The sequence below is a fragment of the Sciurus carolinensis genome, chromosome 11, assembly GCF_902686445.1.
Source record: "Sciurus carolinensis chromosome 11, mSciCar1.2, whole genome shotgun sequence".
Classification (NCBI taxonomy): Eukaryota; Metazoa; Chordata; class Mammalia; order Rodentia; family Sciuridae; genus Sciurus; species Sciurus carolinensis.
The window spans coordinates 110,808,807-110,822,054 of NC_062223.1; positions in this window are offsets into that span (position 1 = coordinate 110,808,807).

A 13,248-nucleotide genomic window follows, 5' to 3' on the forward strand; every position below is an offset into this window, starting at 1 on the left:
TAGGTCATCCAGACATAAACTGAGTAAAGCCTCCTCAAACCTAAAAATGTTAAAAACAGAGAATTAACAGACATCTATAAAATATTCCATGCAAGAACAGCCGAGTTCAATTTCTTCTCAGAAGTCATGGAAACTTCTCCAAAATAGACGATTTTTTAGGTTACAAAGTAACTCTTAGAAAATAAAAAAAATAATAGTATAATTATTTGCATCTTCTCTGATAATGGAATGAAATTAGAGATCAACCACCCTCTCAAAATACCTATAAAAACTATTACAAAAACACAGAGATTGAATAGTACACTTCTCAATGATGAATGGGTGATAGAAGAAATTAGGGGAGAAATTAAAATATTCTTAGAATCAAATAAGAATAGTGAAAAACATAGCAGAGCCTCTGGGATAATATAAAGGTGGTTTTAGGAGGAGTATTTATAGCTATGTGTGACTACAGAAGAAAATCAGAAAGATTCTAAATAAGTAATCTAATGACATATCTCAAGGTCTTTGAAAAACAAAAAGAAACAAATTCCATAATCAGTAGAAGGAAGGAAATAATTAAGATCAGAGCTAAAAATCAATGAAATAAAAATTTAAAATACTAAGAAAAAGTTGGTTAGAAAAGATAAACAGACTGATAACCTCGTAACCAAATAAACCAAAATAAAAGTAGAGAAGATTCAAATTAATAAAATTAGAAATGAAAAAGGAGAAATCACCACAGATATCACAGAAATCTAGTGGATCACTGCCACTATTTTGAAAACTTACTCTCCAATAAATTGGGAAACCTTAAAATAAATGGATATGTTTTTAGACATATAACATGCCAAAATTGAATCAAGATGACACAGAAAACCTAAGCAGACCAATAACAAGCAATGACAAGCAGTAACAAAAAGCCTTCTAACAAAGAAAAATCCAGAATCAGATGGATTCTCAGCTGAATTTTATCAGAAAATTAACAAATAACAAATAAGACCAATGTTCCTCAAATTATTCCATGGAATTTAATTCATTCTATGAAGCCAGTGTCATACTCAGACCCAAACCAGATAAGGACCATCAAAGAAGGAAAATTATAGACCGATATCCCTGATGAAATTAGATGCAATAATCCTTAATAAAATATTAGCAAATCAAGTTCAGGTACATATTAAGAAGATTGTATATCATGATCAAGTTGGTTTTATTCCAGGATTCCAAGGATGGTATAACATGAAAACCAATAAATATTATTCACCACATAAATAGAATTAAGGACAAAAATCAATAGTATGTTCAAAAGATGCAAAGAAAGCCTTCAACAAAATTTAGCACCCATTTATGATAAAAGCACAAAACAAACTAGGGCTGAGGGAATTTACCTTAACATCATACAGGCTATTTACAACAAACACAAAACAAACATCATAGTTAATGGGGGAAAACTCAAAGCATTTCCTTTAAAATATGGAATAAGACAAGGCTTTCGCTATTACCACTCGTGTTCAATATAATACAAGAAATTCTAGCCAGAGTAATTATACAAGAGTCAAGGAAATAAAAGGAATTAAAAACAAAAGAAGTCAAATTTTTACTGTTTGTAAATGTTATGATCCTATACTTTGAAGATCTAAAAAGCTTCACTCAAAGACTACTAGAGCTAATGAATGAATTCAACAAAGTAGCAAGATGCAAAATCAACATACAAAAATCAGTATATCCCTATGCACAAATAATGGGAAAAGAATTCAGGAAAACAATCCCATTTTTAGTAGTCTAAAAAATATTTAGGAATAATATAATGAGGTAAAAGACCTCTACAAGGAAAACTATAGAACACTAAAGAAAGAAATTGAAGAAATCATTTGAAAATGGAAATATCTCCTATGTTCATGGAAAGGCACAGAATTAATATTGTTAAAATGCTCACATTACCAAAGGCATATACAGCTTCAGTGTAATAGTTATCAAAATACCAATGACATTCTTCATAGAACTAGAAAAAAATAGTCCTAAAATTAATTTGGAAGAATGAAAGTCCCAGAATAGCCAAAGCAATTCTAAGTCAAAAAAGCAATGCTGTAGGTATCACAATACCTGACTTCAAAATATACTTTAGAGCTACACTAAAAACTGCATGGTACTGACAAATCAGACACATAGACCAATGAAACAGAATTAAAGATACAGAAACAAGCCCACACAGATTCAGTCATCTGAACCTTAACAAAGGACACATTGCCAAAAATAAATGTTAGAGAAAAGACAACCTTTTTAACAAATGATGTTGGGGAAACTGCTTATCTGTATGTAGAAGAATGAGTCTAGATCCCTATCTTTCATTTGGCACAAAAGTCAGCTCAAAATAGATCAAAGGTAATAAACCTGAAAAATGCAACTCCTAGAAGAAAATGCAGGGTTAATACTCCAGTATGTAAACACAGGCAACGACTTTCTCAACAGAACCTTTAAAACAGGAAATGATACCAAGATTTAATAAATGGGATGACATCAAATTTAAAAACTTTTGCACAGCAAAGGAAACAAATAAGAATGTGAAGACAACCCACAGAAATGAAAAGTTGTACCCTATTTGTGTAGAATGAATCAAAATGCAGTCTGTAAAGATAAAAAATTTTTTAAAAGAACGTGAAGAGAGAATCTACATAATGGGAGAAAATTTTTGCTAGCTATTATACTGATAGAATTAATATCCAGAATATACTAAGTACTAAAAAAAAAAAAACTCAATTAATAAAATAGAAAATGAATTAAACAGACATTTCTCTAAAGAAGAAATGCAAAGAACCATCAAATATATGGAAAAAAGTTCAACATCTTTAGAAACTGATGAAATTCAAAGCGAAACTATGCTGAGATTTCATCTTATTCCAGATAGAATGGCAGTCATCAAGAATACAAACAATAATAAATGCAGGAGAGGATGTGGGGGGAAAGGAACACTTTTACATTGTGTTGGGATTGTAAATTAGTATAACCACTATGGAAATAAGTATGGAACTTCCTCAAAGGACTAGGAATGGAACTATCATATGACCTGGATATACCACTCCTTAATGTTTATCCTAAATAATCAAAGTCGTCCATGTTATAGTAATGCATGCACAGCTAGGGCATATATATATATATATATATATATATATATATAGCCATAAAGAATGAAATTTTGTCATTTGTAGGAAAATGGATGGAACTTGAGAACATTTTGTTAAGCAGAATAAACCAAACTCAGAAATCCAATGGTCATGTATACTTTCTCTCATATGTGGAAGCTAGAGAGGAAAAAGGGAAAGAAAGGTGTGTGTGTGTGTGTGTGTGTGTGGTAGGGGGAAGATCTCATGAAAACTGAAAGGAGATCAGTAGAGTAGAGTAAAAAGATGGGGGCTGGGAACAAGAAGAGGGAAAATGGAATGCAGGGGAACTGGTAAAATTATAGTGATATATTATGTGCATGAATGAACACATAACAAATCCCATACTACATATAACTACCAATAAAAACATGATATATATTGGGGGTGGAGGTGGGGGTGAGAGAAGAATGTAGGAACTTTAGATTACCTAGAGGGAAATGAGAGGGAAGGGGATATGAAAAATGGTGGAATGAGACAGACGTCATTACCCTATGTACATGTATGATTACACGAATGGTATGAATCTACATCGGGCACAATCATAGAAACAAAATGATGTACCCCATTTGTGTACAATGAATCAAAATGCAGTCTGTAAAAAAACAAACATGAAAAATATTGCAAATTTCTTTAGAATTGAATTTTTATATTAAATATCAATTTGAATTACGTTATAAAGGGGCAATATGTAAACTGAATTTTTTAAATCCTTATTTTGAATTGTGTTCAATTAGTGAACATGGAAATCAAATTTAACCACAAGTAAATCCATTATAGTAAATACAAAGATATATTTGATGTGCTGACAGTAATAACTATGTTCTTATGATCTCATATTTTTATAAATTATTTCTTAAGAATAAAGCAAAGACATTTCTCAAAAACAACAAAAGAGATTTTATTGCTTACAGAGATTCTCACTGGAGCAACTTCCAAAAGAAAAACTCAGGAAGAAGAAATTTCAACCAGGAAAATGGAAGTGAAATGCTAGGAAGAACAGTGAGCAGTGAAACTGGTACAAATGTGCAAAAACCTATTCAGATATTGACTGTGTAGAACAATAAAAATGACAGAGTCTAATTTGAAAGTATAAAAGTGATAGAAAAATTACTGGATTTAGAACTTTCTAACATCTTTGCATTTTTCTGTAGGAGGGTAAAGATATTTTGTTCATGTATGCATGTTAAAGTGTTAGTGGTAATATTCGAAGAAAATAAAACATGTGACTACCAAACCTGTTGAGGAATAAAATGAACTTAAAAAAAATCAATCAATCCAAATGAAGTTAGGGAGGAGGAAAACCTACAAGGCAGCCCAATTATTAGCACAAAATAAAATAGTGGAGAAGAATTCATGTATATCCATATTTATAGTCAATGTAAATGAAATAAGCCCTTGTTGATAAATGCCAATTGAGAATGTCGATTTGGAATTTTAAAAAGTCAGCTACATTCTATTTACTTGATTTTTTTATAGCTACATTCTATTTACTTGATTTTTTAAATGAGAATATATATAGGCTGAATTTCAGAAAAACAGAATAAGTTACATGAGAGTCATGAATCAAAAGCAAGTTCCATAGTTCTACTTGCTAGGAAAAAAAAGAGATACTAAGGTGGAAAAGTTTACAAGGGATGAAGAAAGTTCACAGCCTTATTTTTTTTTAATGGAAGGAATATTTTACTAGGAAAATACAATAATTAATCAGTATACCTAACAATGGTACTAAAATATACAAAGTGAAACACAATTTAAGAGGTCTGGTTGCTTTAGAATATGGATAAATGCACATTTGTCTGGGTGATAGAAATATTTTATTCTCAGGAGAAACTTTTGTTACAATACTAGCTAGTAACAGTAAGTCTATAATACCATCACTAAATAGATCTTAACTTAAAATACAGAATAAATTCAAAAGTTATTCACAAATCAGTTAAAATAAAAGGCCTCAATAAGTAAGAAAAGAACCACCATAGAGAAACTCATCATTTTACCCATCCAAGTTCCCAACTTCGACTTCCTTTCTTTCTTGCCCACAGCTGAAGCCATCGCTACTCACACTCACACTTTAAGTTAGAGTCGAGCAGATATTGGTGGATCTCTCTGGTCAACAAGCACCTGTTACCTCAGCATCGTTGTCTTGGCTACTAGTGAAATTTGGCTTCTCCACTCCTCTTCTGTATTCTCATTAATCTCCCTCCAAAGATACTAATTTTGGCCCCTGAATCACACTTCTGACAAATAGTTACTGGCCTTATGAGGAATTCCTGCTCTCTGGACTGCGTGTCCCACCTACCAAGTGAGATAACCCATTTCTTCAGCTTCCTTATTGCCTGATAAGTGAAAAAGTTAAGCCATCTCCTTTTGAAGCAGTAGTTAGAAAGAGTTGCCTTTATCAGCATTGTAGCTGGGTTACATCCCTGGCTTTTGTCCTAATCCTGTGGTATAGGTCGAGTTCAAGGTACCTGCCAAGTATCCAACTGTATCTGCCAATCCGCATACTTGATAGGTGTAACTCCAGGCCTCTACCCTAGTTCCAGGCCATCAGTGACTGATTTTTAACTCTTGTTTTCTAACATGTATTATCTGCTCTACCACTCAGAGGAAAAGTATTCAAGTCCATTAAATTCCTAACTCAATATGTCTACCCCATGCCAAATGGACCCACATTCCACTGGGAGATAAGATGAATGAAATCTCTCTGGTGCCAAGACTCTGTAACAGGAAAACAACAACCAGAAAGGCATATTTACAGTTACTCCAAATATGGGACTTTCTCACATTTGGTGGTAGAAATTGTATTAGCCAGAGTTCTTGGGTTGCAAGCAACAGACAAAACTCTAAATTCAATTACAGAAAGAAAACCTTTGGCACGGATTTGCCAGTTCAGAAACAAAGAAAAAACTTTGAAAAGAACAGAAATTTAGGTATCACCAGAGATGAGTGTAGAAGGAACTAAATTCGGTCTCTTCAGGAGATATCAGTGGGCTAAGTAAAACATAATGCTTTACTTCCTTTATGCTTTACTTTTCCAGGTATTATTGGTTAAAGCCTATTCCTTGGTTAGAAGATGATGGGGCATTTTGACAAACCCAGGAAAAATCTATGAAGAAGGTCAGAGATCATTCCCAAAGTAAAAGGGAGCTGCTATTCCCAGAGTGGCTGAGCTGTGGAGGATCCTCCACAGATGTCAGTTACCAAAAAAGCAGCCTGGAAGGTATCCACTGGATTTTGACATAGTATATTAGGGCCAAAGGGTACCAAGGACAGAAACTGAAAGGTGAGTTGTCCTGAACGATCTGTGCAAATGATCTCTTTGAGATCATTATGAAGCAGGCTACAAGTGCTATAAGTGAGGGAAGAACAGTGTGAGGGGAGACTTGAGGGAGGAGGCAATGGTGTTTCAGTGGAGGAAACCAGAAAAAGCTTCAAGGAGGAATCAGCATTTAATAGGGATTAGATTAAAGGAAGGAAAAGGAGGACTCAGGCAAGAGGAACAAAACTGGTAAAAGTATAAAGAAGAAAAGCAAGGGCAGGTTTTAGGAAGGAAAACTATTTTTTAAGAGTAGGTATTCTTATGAGATAAATATATAGATAATGCTGGAAAGACAGGTTGGGGCAGGTTATGGAAGAACAAGTTGAGTAATGAGTTTCTTGATCTCTGTTGGCAGCAGTGTGCAGCAGTGTGCAGCAGAAGGGTTGGAGAGTAGAGAGGAAAATGGGAGCAATACTACAGAGGTCATTAGGAGAATGCCAAAATGGACTAGCATGTGTTGAGTAGTTAGCAAAAGATCAAAATAGACACATATTTTGAGGCCAGAGAAAGTCAAGAGAGGCAGGCATGAATGTACTCAGCCTGTAAAGACAAGTGGGAAATGAGGAAAACAGTTCAATTCTGGAATCATCTGCCTAAAATTTGTACTTGACACTAGTCTTGATGTGGATGAAATGACTGAGAGAGAAAAGAGAAAAGGAACAAAGATAAAACTTAACTGAAGACCTAGATTCAAAGGGTATGAAGGTAAAGTTCATGTCTTAATCCTTTTTGTGTTGCTATAACATAATACCTGAGATTGGGTAATTTATTGAAAAAAAAAAACAGAGACATTTTTCTCACAGTTCTGAAACCTGAGAATCCAACATCAAGGGGTCAAAAGATTTGGTGTCTGGTGATAGTTCAGTCTCTATGCCCAACATAGTACCTTGAATACTGCATTCTCCAGAGGGGAGAAATATTGACAGAAGAGTAGAAAAATCAAGAGAATCCATTTAAACCTTTTTAAAACCCTCCACGAGGGTGGATTCCTAATGACCCAATGACCTCTTAAAGGTTCCACCTCTGAATATTATTACTCTGGCAATTATATTTCAACTGCTCAAATTCAGGAAATGAGCGACAGAGGGAAAAAAAAAAAAAAACAGGGCAAAAGCAGGAGAAAAATGGAATTAATGACTATGGGGGAACATGATGGTGTCCAAGAGGAGAGATGATAACAAGGAAGGCTGGGTCAATGATGTCAAATGATGCTGATGTAGGAAAGGATGTTGGATGCAAACTTTAGGGGTTTGTTGGTCACTCCAGAGTAGTGTTGGAAATAGAAGGTAAATCGCGATGGTCAGAGAGGTATGCACAGAGAAATAATGGAAGGTGCCAAGAGTGTAGGGACCCAGTGTTTGGCAATGAAAGGAAAGATTGCAGCAGGCTAGTACTTGAGAATGACACAAAATAGCAGGAATATTTTGGAATATAGGAGAACCGACTTTCCATAGGCTTAGGACTCAGGAAGAGATGCAGAGACTTAAAAGAGCAGAAGAGACCAAGGTCATTGTATGAAGGAGAGCCAGGTCAGAAAGGGACTTGGAATGCAGAAGGAGAGAGCGGGTGGCCATTCAGAGTGACTGGAGATGAGCAAACTTGAGTTTCTAGCTTTGATCTTCTCAGTAGGTTGAGAGTGAAGTCATCTGCTGAAAGTAAAACTGAAGCATCTGAGGCTTAAGAAAAACAGAAAATTTTGAAACAACTGCTGTGAGTTATCTAAGATAACCACCGCCAGAATAGCGGAAAACAGTGCTAACTTTTCTTAATTCCTGGAACCTCCTGGTTCTGTGACACGAAACCTGACCATCTATAAGCCAGCATGCTCAAGGGTCTGATCTATTTCTTCTTCTACTGGAATAATACCATAATTCCCAAGCATCCCAATCTAATGGTGAGCATGTGATGGAATTATTAGTTCATTGCTTTATGGCCAGGTTGTCATTACACAGCAACTTGCCCATTTGGAGCTTGATAACATCAAGCACTGGTGTCACTGAGCAGGCAGGGCTTGGTGAAGATGAGACAAGCCTTCATGACTCACTCACTCAGTCATCTTATAACACCAAACCCCTGGAGCTGCCACAATATTTTTGAACCATCTATCATTTTATATTGTTTTTACTCTTAGTCATATATTGTAAGGAATTCTGAAATACAGAAAGTGGAAGGGAAACATAAAACAATAATTCCACAAATTTGCCTCAAGATGCTTCCCTAGACTCACAGATAGCATTTGAAGTTCTCACATCACATATTGAGATGTCTCCAGTATGTTAACAATGTTTAAAATGAAACTATACTGGTGATTATGCATAATCTGACTCTCCATCTACTGAGAATAAGGCTTATCAACAGCTGCAGTGTGTTATTTGTGAAGTGCTTGCAAATCAAAGCTGAAACTTCCTCCCTTATCTTATAATTTAGACACAAAACCTGAAAATTATATTTATGTAAAAAGGATACCAGTTGATTATTTTTAAATTCAAAAGGAAAATTTCAAACATCAAGTTATGAAAGCAATCATTGATTCTAGAATCCAATTCATTTTAAATACATCTTTTTATCCAAAAGTCAAAATATAAAGTTATACTAAAAAGTATTTGTCCATAAATCATGATTTTTCATATTGAAGTATGAACCAAATAGTATACATCACTTATAAATGAAAATATTGAAATTTCCTGTTAAACTAATTATTAGACTATTAAAATGAAATACTGACAAAATGCTGTTTTTATATGAAATATTTGAGGAATACAAAAATGTGAGGATAATAATATAACAAATACCCATATTCTCATTACCTAACTTAAGAATCCATAGTATAGATCTAAAATATATCTATTTTTCTGGGTTTGGGAATGGACACCTGTAATCCTAACACTTGGGGGGCTGAAGTAAGAGGATCAGAAATTCAAGGTCAACCGTAGAAACTTAATGAGGCCCTATGCAATTTAGTGAGACCCTGTCTCAAAGTAAAAAATAAAAAGGACTGGGGATGTGGCTCAGTGGTAAAGCAACCCTGGGTTCAATCTTCAATACCAAAATAAATAAATAAAATATCTATTTTAACTTAAAATTCCTTGTTAATTCATACCATGTAAAATTGAGAAAATAATTTTTAAATTCCTAAGGGGATTTTCAAGATTTTTTTTGATAAAAGAATTTGACAAGTCAGAAAATTTTGAGAAATTCTGCCTTTTGGTATTCACTGAGGTCAGTACTTTTAGCTATGGCTGGATTTACCCACCCAGTGTCTTGCTGGACCTGCTCATTCATTTCACCTAAGGACTCATGAAAAAGCAGAGAATAAATGCAACCTGGATATAGTTATTTTTAAATGAAGAACACAACACAAATAATTTCATCCTGCATTCTGTATAATCTGGGTCAGTTCTGTGGTGAGTTCAGAGAGCCAGGAGCTAGGCTAGAGGTAATAGGAAGCCATTGTTATACCACAGGTCCTGCTGGGTGTGAGACCCCATATCAGACACATTATAGAGCTTAGTTCATTAAATTTGTGTAGCCAACCCCTGAAGTAGGTATTATCATGGTTGCAACTTTGCAGAGAAGGAAAGAGGGTTTCTCAAGGCTGGTGACATTGAAATCACACCCAAAGCTACAAATCTGTCCCAAAACCCACATGGGATTTATTTTCTGTATCTGTTAGTCTGGGGACTTCAAAGTTTAGAACAAATAGCCACACTAAAAAACATCACAAATGATAGCACAAGATGTTTGTCTCATCAAGAAAGGTTTACAAGCCTCCTGCCTCATTTTCTCTCTGGCAAATCTGGGGTATTAGGGCCTCAGCAACTTCAGAACTCTACTCCTGCTGACAAAACAGGATTCAATTGCCAAGGCAATCAGTAGACTAAGAAATACATGTTAAGAACATGCCAGGTCCCAATTGCTGGTTTGCCAGAGTTCCTATTTTAACTGATGACCAAAATTTTACAATGTATTTGAAATAACTGGACTAATCACTGATCATCTTCACTGTGAGTTCAGGACGCTTCCAAATACATTTCCATTCTTTATCTTCATTGTGCCTCTACTATGGGATTCTTTCACTCTTAACACTCATTCAGACCCTAGGCAAAATTCAAGATACATATCGATATCACTTTGAGAAAAGGAAAGAGTGAGGAAGAAAAAGGAGAAGAAAAAGGAGCAGAAGGGAGGGAGGAAATGCAAAAAATCTCTTTGTGGTACATTGTGCTGATCTGTTAAATGTGGGTATGGGTTCAAGAGTTTTTCTTAACATGCTCTGGATGTTAGAACCTGTGAGAATTTGAGGAGAATGGACCCTGTATGAACATACAGTATATTTTACACACAGTTCTAAGGATTGTGTGAACTTCTAAGGGTAATACCCTTAGACTAGATTTCTACAGTTCCTTCAAATTCCGTGCGAGTAATCCGACTATCAATTGAAATTTAGTATGTTTTATTGCGATCAAATTCTGGTTCTAATTCAACAAGGGGGTGGGCAAATAGTAATATTGATATTTGGCTATGTGCTTAGAAACCTGCAGGTGAAATCTAAACAAATGTGAAATAGTATTAAGGATATAATCATTAGTCCACATATCTTAATATTTAACAGGTAAGTCTCAACTCCCTAAACATGTACACTCCTAGCAGGAGTCTGATACCACGTGAAGCTGCTGTGGCACTTCTTGGCCTGGCTCTCTTCCTCTCCTCTCTCTAGCCCAGGCCCTACACCAAACTTTCAAAGAACTTGTGGGGAGGTTCTTTGTTCTAAAGAAAAAGGCTTAATAATGAGATGAAATGGGCAATGATTTTTTCCGGTTTTCTCTTTTTTCTTTTATAGTCTGCATGATAATGGTAGAGGAAGTTCTCTTGGCAGTGTTGTGTTTCCATGGTGACAGGAAAGGTCAAGGTTAGCAAACCAGGGTGCTGGGAACCTTCGGCTGCAGGGTGGATGTGAAGGAAGGGCTGGCAGTCAAAGTGTCACCAGGGGACCCAATTTCACAGCCTCCTCCTTTGAGCAGACCACAGAGCCTGACTTGTGCCTGTCTGAATGGACAAGCCGGTGATGTCTTGAATATAATAATAGCTCCATCACTTCCCCCAATGCAGAAATTTGCTGTGCCCTTCCTCTCAAAGGCCAAGAACTGATGCCTCTCATGACCAACAATCCGCAGATTGTTGGAATATGTATGTGCTCTTTGTATTGGCACCAGCAGCTCAGAGATGCCAAGTTTTAGAAACCGAATGCACTTTAGAAAAGTAATTTGATCTTTGAGAACAAGAGATCCTAAATAAGTTTTGACCATGTCAGGGCAGGCCAAACAGATGAATTAATTAAGAGTAGGAAACATACAGTTTAAGTTAAATATCAGATGGACTCAAGTAATTCTCTTTAAAACCTCAGTTATTTTGACTGAAATTAAATGTCCTGATTTTACTCTTGGATTCACTTCTTATGCTTTTAGGTGGATATATAAAATCATGAAACTTTTGTAGTTTTGTTCAAACCAGAACTAAAGGAGAAGAAATGTGGGACTCAAGATATACTCCTATTATCAAAGATTTTTAAAGTAGTCATTCAAAACTTTCTTTGAGAGGAGACAAAGGCAGAAGAGACAGGAACCCTGTCAGGATTCTAAAGATGGAATGGAATAAAATTTCAGCGTTGTGCTAAAGGTGATTTAGATATGGGGCAGTTCTTAAGTAATATTGATGAATGCTTAGGACTTCTGCAACCCAGAACACATTGCATTTCTTGTGCACACCATCCCCCATGATCAGTTTTGTGCTAAAATAAACTCAATCCAGAGTTGCAGACACATATATCCAATCACCTATCAGATTTTTTGAAAACTTATTCAACACACTAAATTCAATAAGAGCTAAACTGAACTCATTTTTGCCCCTTCCTCTAATTTCCCTCTATCTTGTGACCCCATCTTAGTAACTAGAGATTCAACACTATTCTAGCCAGACATCTTGTTCCACCTTCCTCCCTCATCCTAAACGACAACCTGAACAAATGTTGTCTGTACTCTCTTCTTAATGGTGTTCAAATCCATTCCCTTCTGTCTTCATTTCCACTTACCCTGTTTAGCCTTTTGTCCCCTTACCGGAGGACTTGCACATCCTTCTATACTAAGCTTTCTGCCTTCAACGTGCTCACATCCACCAATCCATTGAATGATCTATGGCTAGTGATTTTTCTAAAATTCAAATATGATCATGGTCATTTCTCACCTTGAAAACTAGGGGAACTGGGTATGGTGGTGCACACCTCTAATTCTAGCAGCTCAGGAGGTTAAAGCAGGAGAATGGCAAGTTTGAGGCCAGTCTCCACAACTTAATGAGACCTTTCAAAATAAAAAGGGCTGGGGATGTAGTTCAGTGGTAAAGCACCATTGGGTTCAATCCCCAATACAAGAATAACTCTAATAATAATAATCAATGATTCCATATTGCCTCCAGGATAAATCCCAAATTGTTATGAGTATTGTACAACTTGGCAGGATCTGCCTACCTCTCCTGATTCTTCAGTGGATCCTCCATCTTCCCCTCCCTGCTCCCCTGACACCATCCCCACCTTCTCTATATACACAGTGTGTATATAAATTCCATCTGGAACAAATTACTTGATTTTCTGAATACACCATCTCTCTCTTGAACTCTGCTCATACCTTCACCCTTTTTCCTAGTCATTCATTTTTCTGAGTTAGGACACATTCTTATAACATCTAAAGATATCAGCTTAGTTGTAATTTCTTCAAGGATGTATTCCCTACCCTCCAAATT